Raw genomic sequence first — 14,931 nt, forward strand, 5'->3', positions numbered from 1 at the left:
GGTGCAAATCGACCAAGTTGAGCATCCTGAACAATTTTCCTCTGTGGAGTCATGCAAAATTCGCAAAACCTTTAGAATTACAACTTTTTGGTGCAAAAGTGACGTCATAATTTGACCAAAAATCATCGATTACCGCCAAAATATAACAGTGACGGAGTTCAAATTTGCACCGGCACACTCGGTGGGGTATCCGCAAGAAGTAATCACGCTATTTCGGCTTTTCGAGGTGGCTCGAAAAAAAAAATGCTTATTCCCCCGAGGAGAAAGTTAAGTGCGGCCATCTGGTTTTGCTAATAGTCAACTCTGGGTATCGCGTTTTGACGGTACAAATCGGTCCAAGTTGAGCATCCTGAACAACTTTCCAGTGTGGAGTCATGCAAAATTCGCAAAACCTTGGGAATTACAACTTTTTGGTGCAAAAGTGACGTCATAATTTGACCAAAAATCGTCGATTACCGCCAAAATATAACAGTGACGGAGTTCAAATTTGCACAGGCACACTCGGGTGGGGTATCCACAAGAAGTAATCACGCTAATTCGGCTTGTCGGGGTGGCTCGCAAATTAAAATGTTTATTCCCCAAAGGGAAAAGGGAAGAGCGGCCATCTTGTTTTTCTAATAGTCAACTCTGGAAATCGAGTTTTGACGGTGCAAATCGACCAAGTTGAGCATCCTGAACAATTTTCCTGTGTGGAGTCATGCAAAATTAAAAAAACTTGGGAATTACAACTTTTTGGTGCAAAAGTGACGTCATAATTTGACCAAAAATCATCGATTACCGCCAAAATATAACAGTGACGGAGTTCAAATTTGCACCGGCACACTCGGTGGGGTATCCGCAAGAAGTAATCACGCTATTTCGGCTTTTCGGGGTGGCTCGCAAATTAAAATGTTTATTCCCCAAAGGGAAAAGGGAAGAGCGGCCATCTTGTTTTTCTAATAGTCAACTCCGGAAATCGAGTTTTGACGGTGCAAATCGACCAAGTTGAGCATCCTGAACAATTTTCCTGTGTGAAATCATGCAAAATTCGCAAAAACTTGGGAATTACAACTTTTTGGTGCAAAAGTGACGTCATAATTTGACCAAAAATCATCGATTACTGCCAAAATATAACAGTGACGGAGTTCAAATTTGCACCGGCACACTCGGGTGGGGTATCCGCAAGAAGTAATCACGCTAATTCGGCTTTTTGGGGTGGCTCGAAAATTAAAATGTTTATTCCCAGAAGGGAAAAGGGAAGAGCGGCCATCTTGTTTTTCTAATAGTCAACTCTGGAAATCGCGTTTTGACGGTGCAAATCGACCAAGTTGAGCATCCTGAACAATTTTCCTATGTGGAGTCATGCAAAATTCGCAAAAACTTGGGAATTACAACTTTTTGGTGTAAAAGTGACGTCATAATTTGACCAAAAATCATCGATTACCGCCAAAATATAACAGTGACGGAGTACAAATTTGCACCGGCACACTCGGGTGGGGTATCCGCAAGAAGTAATCACGCTATTTCGGCTTTTTGGGGTGGCCTCGAAAATGTAAAAGTTTTTATTCCCCGGGCAGGGAAAAGGGAAGAGCGGCCATATTGTTTTTCTAATAGTCAACTCTGGAAATCGCATTTTGAAGGTGCAAATCGATCAAGTTGGGCATCCTGAACAACTTTCCTGTTTGGAGTCATGCGAAATTCGCAAAACCTTGGGAATTACAACTTTTTGGTGCAAAAGTGACGTCATAATTTGACCAAAAATCATCGATTACCGCCAAAATATAACAGTGACGGAGTTCAAATTTGCACCGGCACACTCGGGTGGGGTATCCGCAAGAAGTAATCACGCTATTTTGGCTTTTCGGGGTCGCTCGATAGTTAAAATGTTTATTCCCCGAAGGGAAAAGGGAAGAGCGGCCATCTTGTTTTTCTAATAGTCAACTCTGGAAATCGCGTTTTGACGGTGCAAATCGACAAAGTTGAGCACCCTGAACAACTTTCCTCTGAGGAGTCATGCAAAAATCGCAAAAACTTGGGAATTACAACTTTTTGGTTCAAAAGTGACGTCATAATTTGACCAAAAATCATCGATTACCGCCAAAATATAACAGTGACGGAGTTCAAATTTGCACCGGCACACTCGGGTGGGGTATCCGCAAGAAGTAATCACGCTAATTCGGCTTTTTGGGGTGGCTCGAAAAATAAAAAGTTTTTATTCCCCGGGCAGGGAAAAGGGAAGAGCGGCCATATTGTTTTTCTAATAGTCAACTCTGGAAATCGCGTTTTGAGGGTACAAATTGACCAAGTTGAGCACCCTGAACAACTTTCCTGTGTGGAGTCATCCAAAATTCGCAAAACCTTGGGAGTTACAACTTTTTGGTGCAAAAGTGACGTCATAATTTGACCAAAAATCATCGATTACCGCCAAAATATAACAGTGACTGAGTTCAAATTTGCACCGGCACACTCGGGTGGGGTATCCGCAAGAAGTAATCACGCTAATTCGACTTTTCGGGATGGCTCGAAAATTAAAATGTTTATTCCCCGAAGGGAAAAGGGAAGAGCGGCCATCTTGTTTTTTCTAATAGTCAACTCTGGAAATCGCGTTTTGACTGTGCAAATCGACCAAGTTGAGCATCCTGAACAATTTTCCTGTGTGGAGTCATGCAAAATTCGCAAAAACTTGGGAATTACAACTTTTTGGTGCAAAAGTGACGTCATAATTTGACCAAAAATCATCGATTACCGCCAAAATATAACAGTGACGGAGTTCAAATTTGCACCGGCACACTCGGGTGGGGTATCCGCAAGAAGTAATCACGCTAATTCGGCTTTTTGGGGTGGCTCGAAAATTAAAAAGTTTTTATTCCCCGGGCAGGGAAAAGGGAAGAGCGGCCATATTGTTTTTCTAATAGTCAACTCTGGAAATCGCGTTTTGACGGTGCAAATCGACCAAGTTGGGCATCCTGAACAACTTTCCTGTTTGGAGTCAGGCAAAATTCGCAAAACCTTTGGAATTACAACTTTTTGGTGCACAAGTGACGTCATAATTTGACCAAAAATCATCGATTACCGCCAAAATATAACAGTGACGGAGTTCAAATTTGCACCGGCACACTCGGTGGGGTATCCGCAAGAAGTAATCACGCTAATTCGGCTTTTCGAGGTGGCTCGAAAAATAAAATGCTTATTCCCCGAGGAGAAAGTTAAGAGCGGCCATCTTGTTTTTCTAATAGTCAACTCTGGGTATCGCGTTTTGACGGTACAAATCGGTCCAAGTTGAGCATCCTGAACAACTTTCCAGTGTGGAGTCATGCAAAATTCGCAAAACCTTAGGAATTACAACTTTTTGGTGCAAAAGTGACGTCATAATTTGACCAAAAATCATCGATTACCGCCAAAATATAACAGTGACCGAGTTCAAAGTTGCACCGGCACACTCGGTGGGGTATTTGCAAGAAGTAATCACGCTATTTCGGCTTTTCGAGGTGGCTCGAAAATTAAAATGCTTATTCCCCGAGGGGAAAAGGAAGAGCGGCCATCTTGTTTTTCTAATAGTCAACTCTGGAAATCGCGTTTTGACGGTACAAATCGACCAAGTTGTGCACCCTGAACAACTTTCCTGTGTGGAGTCATGCAAAATTCGCAAAACCTTTGGAATTACAACTTTTTGGTGCAAAAGTGACGTCATAATTTGACCAAAAATCGTCGATTACCGCCAAAATATAACAGTGACGGAGTTCAAATTTGCACCGGCACACTCGGGTGGGGTATCCACAAGAAGTAATCACGCTATTTCGGCTTTTCGGGGTGGCTCGCAAATTAAAATGTTTATTCCCCAAAGGGAAAAGGGAAGAGCGGCCATTTTGTTTTTCTAATAGTCAACTCTGGAAATCGAGTTTTGACGGTGCAAATCGACCAAGTTGAGCATCCTGAACAATTTTCCTGTGTGAAATCATGCAAAATTCGCAAAAACTTGGGAATTACAACTTTTTGGTGCAAAAGTGACGTCATAATTTGACCAAAAATCATCGATTACCGTCAAAATATAACAGTGACGGAGTTCAAATTTGCACCGGCACACTCGGGTGGGGTATCCGCAAGAAGTAATCACGCTAATTCGGCTTTTTGGGGTGGCTCGAAAATTAAAAAGTTTTTATTCCCCGGGCAGGGAAAAGGGAAGAGCGGCCATATTGTTTTTCTAATAGTCAACTCTGGAAATCGCGTTTTGACGGTGCAAATCGACCAAATTGGGCATCCTGAACAACTTTCCTGTTTGGAGTCATGCAAAATTCGCAAAACCTTGGGAGTTACAACTTTTTGGTGCAAAAGTGACGTCATAATTTGACCAAAAATCATCGATTACCGCCAAAATATAACAGTGACTGAGTTCAAATTTGCACCGGCACACTTGGGTGGGGTATCAGCAAGAAGCAATCACGCTAATTCGACTTTTCGGGATGGCTCGAAAATTAAAATGTTTATTCCCCGAAGGGAAAAGTTAAGAGCGGCCATCTTGTTTTTTCTAATAGTCAACTCTGGAAATCGCGTTTTGACGGTGCAAATCGACCAAGTTGGGCATCCTGAACAACTTTCCTGTTTGGAGTCATCCAAAATTCGCAAAACCTTGGGAGTTACAACTTTTTGGTGCAAAAGTGACGTCATAATTTGACCAAAAATCATCGATTACCGCCAAAATATAACAGTGACGGAGTTCAAATTTGCACCGGCACACTCGGGTGGGGTATCCGCAAGAAGTAATCACGCTAATTCGGCTTTTTGGGGTGGCTCGAAAATTAAAAAGTTTTTATTCCCCGGGCAGGGAAAAGGGAAGAGCGGCCATATTGTTTTTCTAATAGTCAACTCTGGAAATCGCGTTTTGACGGTGCAAATCGACCAAGTTGGGCATCCTGAACAACTTTCCTGTTTGGAGTCATGCAAAATTCGCAAAACCTTTGGAATTACAACTTTTTGGTGCACAAGTGACGTCATAATTTGACCAAAAATCATCGATTACCGCCAAAATATAACAGTGACGGAGTTCAAATTTGCACCGGCACACTCGGTGGGGTATCCGCAAGAAGTAATCACGCTATTTCGGCTTTTCGAGGTGGCTCGAAAACTAAAATGCTTATTCCCCGAGGAGAAAGTTAAGAGCGGCCATCTTGTTTTTCTAATAGTCAACTCTGGGTATCGCGTTTTGACGGTACAAATCGGTCCAAGTTGAGCATCCTGAACAACTTTCCAGTGTGGAGTCATGCAAAATTCGCAAAACCTTGGGAATTACAACTTTTTGGTGCAAAAGTGACGTCATAATTTGACCAAAAATCATCGATTACCGCCAAAATATAACAGTGACCGAGTTCAAAGTTGCACCGGCACACTCGGTGGGGTATTTGCAAGACGTAATCACGCTATTTCGGCTTTTCGAGGTGGCTCGAAAATTAAAATGCTTATTCCCCGAGGGGAAAAGGAAGAGCGGCCATCTTGTTTTTCTAATAGTCAACTCTGGAAATCGCGTTTTGACGGTACAAATCGACCAAGTTGAGCACCCTGAACAACTTTCCTGTGTGGAGTCATGCAAAATTCGCAAAACCTTTGGAATTACAACTTTTTGGTGCAAAAGTGACGTCATAATTTGACCAAAAATCGTCGATTACCGCCAAAATATAACAGTGACGGAGTTCACTGTTATATTTTGGCGGTAATCGATGATTTTTGGTCAAATTATGACGTCACTTGTGGTCGATTTGCACCGTCAAAACTCGATTTCCGGAGTTGACTATTAGAAAAACAAGATGGCCGCTCTTCCCTTTTCCCTTTGGGGAATAAACATTTTAATTTGCGAGCCACCCCGAAAAGCCGAAATAGCGTGATTACTTCTTGTGGATACCCCACACTCGGGTGGGGTATCCACAAGAAGTAATCACGCTATTTCGGCTTTTCGGGGTGGCTCGCAAATTAAAATGTTTATTCCCCAAAGGGAAAAGGGAAGAGCGGCCATTTTGTTTTTCTAATAGTCAACTCTGGAAATCGAGTTTTGACGGTGCAAATCGACCAAGTTGAGCATCCTGAACAATTTTCCTGTGTGAAATCATGCAAAATTCGCAAAAACTTGGGAATTACAACTTTTTGGTGCAAAAGTGACGTCATAATTTGACCAAAAATCATCGATTACCGCCGAAATATAACAGTGACGGAGTTCAAATTTGCACCGGCACACTCGGGTGGGGTATCCGCAAGAAGTAATCACGCTAATTCGGCTTTTTGGGGTGGCTCGAAAATTAAAAAGTTTTTATTCCCCGGGCAGGGAAAAGGGAAGAGCGGCCATATTGTTTTTCTAATAGTCAACTCTGGAAATCGCGTTTTGACGGTGCAAATCGACCAAATTGGGCATCCTGAACAACTTTCCTGTTTGGAGTCATGCAAAATTCGCAAAACCTTGGGAGTTACAACTTTTTGGTGCAAAAGTGACGTCATAATTTGACCAAAAATCATCGATTACCGCCAAAATATAACAGTGACTGAGTTCAAATTTGCACCGGCACACTCGGGTGGGGTATCAGCAAGAAGCAATCACGCTAATTCGACTTTTCGGGATGGCTCGAAAATTAAAATGTTTATTCCCCGAAGGGAAAAGTTAAGAGCGGCCATCTTGTTTTTTCTAATAGTCAACTCTGGAAATCGCGTTTTGACGGTGCAAATCGACCAAGTTGGGCATCCTGAACAACTTTCCTGTTTGGAGTCATCCAAAATTCGCAAAACCTTGGGAGTTACAACTTTTTGGTGCAAAAGTGACGTCATAATTTGACCAAAAATCATCGATTACCGCCAAAATATAACAGTGACGGAGTTCAAATTTGCAACCGGCACACTCGGTGGGGTATCCGCAAGAAGTAACCACGCTATTTCGGCTTTTCGAGGTGGCTCGAAAATTAAAATGCTTATTCCCCGAAGGGAAAAGGGAAAAGCGGCCATCTTGTTTTTCTAATAGTCAACTATGGAAATCGCATTTTGACGGTGCAAATCGACCAAGTTGAGCATTCTGAACAATTTTCCTGTGTGGAGTCATGCAAAATTCGCAAAAACTTGGGAATTACAACTTTTTGGTGCAAAAGTGACGTCATAATTTGACCAAAAATCGTCGATTACCGCCAAAATATAACAGTGACGGAGTTCAAATTTGCACCGGCACACTCGGGTGGGGTATCCACAAGAAGTAATCACGCTATTTCGGCTTTTCGGGGTGGCTCGCAAATTAAAATGTTTATTCCCCAAAAGGAAAAGGGAAAAGCGGCCATCTTGTTTTTCTAATAGTCAACTCTGGAAATCGCGTTTTGACGGTGCAAATCGACCAAGTTGGGCATCCTGAACAACTTTCCTGTTTGTAGTCATCCAAAATTCGCAAAACCTTGGGAGTTACAACTTTTTGGTGCAAAAGTGACGTCATAATTTGACCAAAAATCATCGATTACCGCCAAAATATAACAGTGACGGAGTCCAAATTTGCACCGGCACACTCGGGTGGGGTATCCGCAAGAAGTAATCACGCTAATTCGGCTTTTCGGGATGGCTCGAAAATTAAAATGTATATTCCCCGAGGGAAAAGGGAAGAGCGGCCATCTTGTTTTTCTAATAGTCAACTCTGGGTATCGCGTTTTGACGGTACAAATCGGTCCAATTTGAGCATCCTGAACAACTTTCCAGTGTGGAGTCATGCAAAATTCGCAAAACCTTTGGAATTACAACTTTTTGGTGCAAAAGTGACGTCATCATTTGACCAAAAATCATCGATTACCGCCAAAATATAACAGTGACGGAGTTCACACTCGGTGGGGTATCCGCAAGAAGTAATCACGCTATTTCGGCTTTTCGAGGTGGCTCGAAAATTAAAATGCTTATTCCCCGAGGGGAAAGTTAAGAGCGGCCATCTTGTTTCTCTAATAGTCAACTCTGGAAATCGCGTTTTGACGGTGCAAAGCGACAAAGTTGAGCATCTTGAACAATTTTCCTGTGTGGAGTCATGCAAAATTCGCAAAAACTTGGGAATTACAACTTTTTGGTGCAAAAGTGACGTCATTATTTGACCAAAAATCATCGATTACCGCCAAAATATAACAGTGACGGAGTTCAAACTTGCCTCGGCACACTCGGTGGGGGTATCCGCAAGAAGTAATCACGCTATTTCGGCTTTTCGAGGTGGCTCGAAAATTAAAATGCTTATTCCCCGAGGAGAAAGTTAAGAGCGGCCATCTTGTTTTTCTAATAGTCAACTCTGGGTATCGCGTTTTGACGGTACAAATCGGTCCAAGTTGAGCATCCTGAACAACTTTCCAGTGTGGAGTCATGCAAAATTCGCAAAACCTTGGGAATTACAACTTTTTGGTGCAAAAGTGACGTCATAATTTGACCAAAAATCATCGATTACCGCCAAAATATAACAGTGACGGAGTTCAAAGTTGCACCGGCACACTCGGGAAAAGGGAAGAGCGGCCATTTTGTTTTTCTAATAGTCAACTCTGGAAATCGAGTTTTGACGGTGCAAATCGACCAAGTTCAGCATCCTGAACAATTTTCCTGTGTGAAATCATGCAAAATTCGCAAAAACTTGGGAATTACAACTTTTTGGTGCAAAAGTGACGTCATAATTTGACCAAAAATCATCGATTACCGCCAAAATATAACAGTGACGGAGTTCAAATTTGCACCGGCACACTCGGGTGGGGTATCCGCAAGAAGTAATCACGCTAATTCGGCTTTTTGGGGTGGCTTGAAAATTAAAAAGTTTTTATTCCCCGGGCAGGAAAAAGGGAAGAGCGGCCATATTGTTTTTCTAATAGTCAACTCTGGAAATCGCGTTTTGACGGTGCAAATCGACCATGTTGGGCATCCTGAACAACTTTCCTGTTTGGAGTCATCCAAAATTCGCAAAACCTTGGGAGTTACAACTTTTTGGTGCAAAAGTGACGTCATAATTTGACCAAAAATCATCGATTACCGCCAAAATATAACAGTGACTGAGTTCAAACTTGCACCGGCACACTCGGGTGGGGTATCCGCAAGAAGTAATCACGCTAATTCGACTTTTCGGGATGGCTCGAAAATTAAAATGTATATTCCCCGAAGGGAAAAGGGAAGAGCGGCCATCTCGTTTTTTCTAATAGTCAACTCTGGAAATCACGTTAATTCGACTTTTCGGGATGGCTCGAAAATTAAAATGTATATTCCCCGAAGGGAAAAGGGAAGAGCGGCCATCTTGTTTTTTCTAATAGTCAACTCTGTTTTGACGGTGCAAATCGACCAAATTGAGCATCCTGTACAATTTTCCTGTGTGGAGTCATGCACAATTCGCAAAAACTTGGGAATTACAACTTTTTGGTGCAAAAGTGACGTCATAATTTGACCAAAAATCATCGATTACCGCCAAAATATAACGGTGACTGAGTTCAAATTTGCACCGGCACACTCGGGTGGGGTATCCGCAAGAAGTAATCACGCTAATTCGGCTTTCCGGGGTGGCTCGAAAATTGAAATATTTGTTCCCCAAAGGGAAAAGGGAAGAGCGGCCATCTTGTTTTTCTAATAGTCAACTCTGGAAATCGCGTTTTGACGGTGCAAATCAACCAAATTGAGAATCCTGTACAATTTTCCTGTGTGGAGTCATGCAAAATTCGCAAAACCTTTGGAATTACAACTTTTTGGTGCAAAAGTGACGTCATCATTTGACCAAAAATCATCGATTACCGCCAAAATATAACAGTGACGGAGTTCAAATTTGCACCGGCACACTCGGTGGGGTATCCGTAAGAAGTAATCACGCTATTTCGGCTTTTCGGGGTGGCTCGAAAATTAAAATGTTTATTCCCCAAAGGAAAAAGGGAAGAGCGGCCATCTTGTTTTTCTAATAGTCAACTCTGGAAATCGAGTTTTGACGGTGCAAATCGACCAAGTTGAGCATCCTGAACAATTTTCCTGTGTGAAATCATGCAAAATTCGCAAAAACTTGGGAATTACAACTTTTTGGTGCAAAAGTGACGTCATAATTTGACCAAAAATCATCGATTACCGCCAAAATATAACAGTGACGGAGTTCAAACTTGCACCGGCACACTCGGGTGGGGTATCCGCAAGAAGTAATCACGCTAATTTGGCTCTTTGGGGTGGCTTGAAAATTAAAAAGTTTTTATTCCCCGGGCAGGGAAAAGGGAAGAGCGGCAATATTGTTTTTCTAATAGTCAACTCTGGAAATCGCGTTTTGACGGTGCAAATCGACCAAGTTGGGCATCCTGAACAACATTCCTGTTTGGAGTCATCCAAAATTCGCAAAATCTTGGGAATTACAACTTTTTGGTGCAAAAGTGACGTCATAATTTGACCAAAAATCACCGATTACCGCCAAAATATAACAGTGGCGGAGTTCAAATTTGCACCGGCACACTCGGTGGGGTATCCGCAAGAAGTAATCACGCTATTTCGGCTTTTCGAGGTGGCTCGAAAATTAAAATGCTTATTCCCCGAAGGGGAAAGGGAAGAGCGGCCATCTTGTTTTTCTAATAGTCAACTCTGGAAATCGCGTTTTGACGGTGCAAATCGACCAAATTGAGCATCCTGTACAATTTTCCTGTGTGGAGTCATGCAAAATTCGCAAAAACTTGGGAATTACAACTTTTTGATGCAAAAGTGACGTCATAATTTGACCAAAAATCATCGATTACCGCCAAAATATAACAGTGACGGAGTTCAAATTTGCACCGGCACACTCGAGTTGGGTATCCGCAAGAAGTAATCACGCTAATTCGGCTTTTTGGGGTGGCTCGAAAATTAAAAAGTTTTTGTTCCCCGGGCAGGGAAAAGGGAAGAGCGGCCATATTGTTTTTCTAATAGTCAACTCTGAAAATCGCGTTTTGACTGTGCAAATCGACCAAGTTGGGCATCCTGAACAACTTTCCTGTTTGGAGTCATCCAAAATTCGCAAAATCTTGGGAATTACAACTTTTTGGTGCAAAAGTGACGTCATAATTTGACCAAAAATCGTCGATTACCGCCAAAATATAACAGTGACGGAGTTCAAATTTGCACCGGCTCACTCGGGTGGGGTATCCGCAAGAAGTAATCACGTCATTTCGGCTTTTTGGGGTGGCTCGAAAATTAAAATGTTTATTCCCCGAAGGGAAAAGGGAAGAGCGGTCATCTTGTTTTTCTAATAGTCAACTCTGGAAATCGCATTTTGACGGTGCAAATCGACCAAGTTGAGCATCCTGAACAATTTTCCTGTGTGGAGTCATGCAAAATTCGCAAAACCTTGGGAATTAAAACTTTTTGGTGCAAAAGTGACGTCATTATTTGACCAAAAATCATCGATTACCGCCAAAATATAACAGTGACGGAGTTCAAATTTGCACCGGCACACTCGGGTTGGGTATCCGCAAGAAGTAATCATGCTAATTCGGCTCTTTGGGGTGGCTCGAAAATTAAAAAGTTTTTATTCCCCGGGGAGGGAAAAGGGAAGAGCGGCCATCTTGTTTTTCTAATAGTCAACTCTGGAAATCGCGTTTTGACGGTACAAATCGACCAAGTTGAGCATCCTGAACAACTTTCCTGTGTGGAGTCTTGCAAAACTCGCAAAACCTTGGGAATTATAACTTTTTGGTGCAAAAGTGACGTCATAATTTGACCAAAAATCATCGATTACCGCCAAAATGTAACAGTGACGGAGTTCAAATTTGCACCGACACACTCGGGTGGGGTATCCGCAAGAAGTAATCACGCTATTTCGGCTTTTCGGGGTGGCTCGCAAATTAAAATGCTTATTCCCCAAAGGGAAAAGGGAAGAGCGGCCATCTTGTTTTTCTAATAGTCAACTCTGGATATCGCGTTTTGACGGTACAAATCGACCAAGTTGAGCATTCTGAACAACTTTCCTGTGTGGAGTCATGCAAAACTCGCAAAACCTTGGGAATTAAAACTTTTTGGTGCAAAAGTGACGTCATAATTTGACCAAAAATCGTCGATTACCGCCAAAATGTAACAGTGATGGAGTTCAAATTTGCACCGGCACACTCTGGCGGGGTATCCGCAAGAAGTAATCACGCTAATTCGGCTTTTCGGGGTTGCTCGAAAATTAAAATTTTATTCCCCGGTTAGGGAAAAGGGAAGAGCGGCCATGTGACGGAGTTTAAATTTGCACCGGCACACTCGGGTGGGCGGATACCCCACCCGAGTGTGACGGTGCAAATTTGAACACCGTCCCTTTTATATTTTGGCGGTAATCGACGATTTTTGGTCAAATTATGACTCCAAACAGGAAAGTTGTTCAGGATGCCTCGTTTTTATAACTGATCAATAACAGTGATTCCCCTATTCTCTTATTATAGTGAAAAAGACAAGTCAAGAAAAATGCGAGAAAGGAGCTTCCAGCAACTTCTCCTGTACAAATCAATAATTGTAAATCTCAGTCACGTTTGATCTTTGATTACATTCTTTGCAAAGTATCATCATGGTGCCTTTAATGGCCGTACTGTTACTGAGGGCGTTAGGAAAATGCTGGAGGAGACCTTCGACCATTGCCTATCACTGAGCTACAACCTCAGTGGTAAAGGCAAGACGGGTAAAAGGAGCTTCCAGAAACTTCTCCTGTACAAATCAATAATTGTAAATCTCAGTCACGTTTGATCTTTGATTACATTCTTTGCAAAGTATCATCTTGGTGCCTTTAATGGCCGTACTGTTACTGAGGGCGTTAGGAAAATGCTGGAGGAGACCTTCGACCATTGCCTATCACTGAGCTACAACCTCAGTGGTAAAGGCAAGACGGGTAAAAGGAGCTTCCAGAAACTTCTCCTGTACAAATCAATATTTGGGTAAGGATATTCCGGTCATTGGTGGTACATGATTATTGGTTCAAGAAAAAAGACAAACAGGAAAATGAACAATGAAATACAAAACGATTCCCGATTGGTTTTTTTCTCTTGGTTTGTTGTTGTTGTTATTATTTTCTATGTTGGGTGCTGGTTGAAAATGTGAAGTCAATGAGCTGAATTTATAAAAAGTAGCAATTGCTTTTTCTAGGCTTTTGCTTACATCTTCATAACATGCAAAAGCTCAAGTTCTAAGAAAAAACAAAAGCTTGTTTCTTGTTGCCTAAACACTACGTGTACAAAGTAGGTAGTGAAATAGAAGGAGCCTGTGCAAGAGCCGTTTCCTTTTTAACCCTGCCACTGAAGATCAAGTAGAAGACCAAGTACAAGAGGTGTTGGAAGTGCCAAAGACACCGGGTTCATCCTTTGACACGGCTGATATTTTTGGAAAACTCATCAACTAGCTTGGATCCAAAGGCCTGTCACCGGTTGTGACCAGTCCACCACTACCTTTGACGTCCCTTATTCGCGTTCCACAGTCCTCATCACCAAGATCCCCCACACCGCCGCCGACCAGGGCGCCATCAACGCAACGTACACCAGCACAAGCAACAACCTCATCTCCCAGCTCGACCCTGCCTGATCTTACTCCACAAAAGGTGATGCAATGGAAGGCAGGATCGTGCTCCGAGCCAAACTTTGCTTTGGCACTTGTAAGGCTTCTCTTTTCAGAGAGGGAGATGGGGGAGTCTAACTGTCGTGGTGTACGAGGCAAGAAGCAACTTGACCCCAACCGCCTAGAAACCGTCAGGCGGTTAACATCCAAGGCGTCTGCTCGGTCTCCTATACATTCTGGCAAAAGGAGTGCAGAGTCGCCATTGACGAAGGGTGTAGGAGTCTGAGGAGATCTGAGAAGTCCGAAAAATAAAGGCTTCGTACAGGTTCAGTAAATATATCTTTCTCGGTCAATTTCTGAAAATGAGCAGCCAATTTAACCACCAGCCTTTGCTATTTCACACGAAATAAGTCTTTATAAGACTAGTCAAATCTACTTTTACGTCATTCCATTTAACAAACTTTTCATTCAATTCAACAATTCATCGAAGCTGCATTCAAATTCGCAGGAGTTTTTTTGAGGTGTGTGTTTAGTTACACAATTTCATTTTTGGGCTGTCAATTCTGGACAACTTTGAAAAACCGGACAGCTTTGAAATTTAAATTGGCTGACTCTTTTTCCGAAATTGACCTAGAAACCCTATATTAAAAATACTGTAAATAATTATTGGCTTTCAAGTCTGTTTTTTTCTTCTCCCCCCCCCCCCTGTATATGTATAATAAAGCGCATACATAAACGATAATTAAATTACCAAGCCGATGTTAAAAATTTTGTATTAATAATAATTGATACTGATAGGTATGAGTAGCAATCTAACTAGGGTTAAAACAAAAACTCAAAACATATTAGAAAATGATATATTGGCACATGGCTTGTTTCAGCCCGATTCGTTTCAGCCTAGCTGTATTTTCTTTTCAAGAATGATCAGCAGAATAATCAGTAACATGATTTGATCATCGTGAATTGTGAATTGAAATAGTGTATGTATTTTAAATTTGGTACAAGTTGTCACTGTGTTATGAGAGTGAGTCGTCAATAAAATCATCAAATACTGAATCTACCTGAACTTGTCTAGTGTGCCTCGGTAGTCGTTTTAGTACACTAAATAAGAACCCCATGCTAAACAGCATTGAAACTGTACTTCAAGCTCTAACGTATTACGACATTGATTACAGTATGTTTGCATTATAAGTTTGATATGGATACCTTTACTCAAAAGTAAATTGCTTTTCTTCAAAATGTCCGAGCATGCGCTAAGCCCCATTGATAAAGATTGCTAATAATCATTTTGCAAATATGAACCAGACTTCTTTGTTCCTCCAGCCTCGGGTTAGTTACAATGATATCGATATTGGCTGCACCATGATAGAGGTCTATAGAGAATGCTATTGAAATGCATTAACTTGTTTCAAAAATTATTATGATTTTTTTTAACATATCCTCAGCATAAAGATAAACAAATTGTTAGCTATGTTAATC

Source organism: Asterias amurensis, chromosome 7 (assembly GCF_032118995.1).
Source record: "Asterias amurensis chromosome 7, ASM3211899v1".
NCBI lineage: Eukaryota > Metazoa > Echinodermata > Asteroidea > Forcipulatida > Asteriidae > Asterias > Asterias amurensis.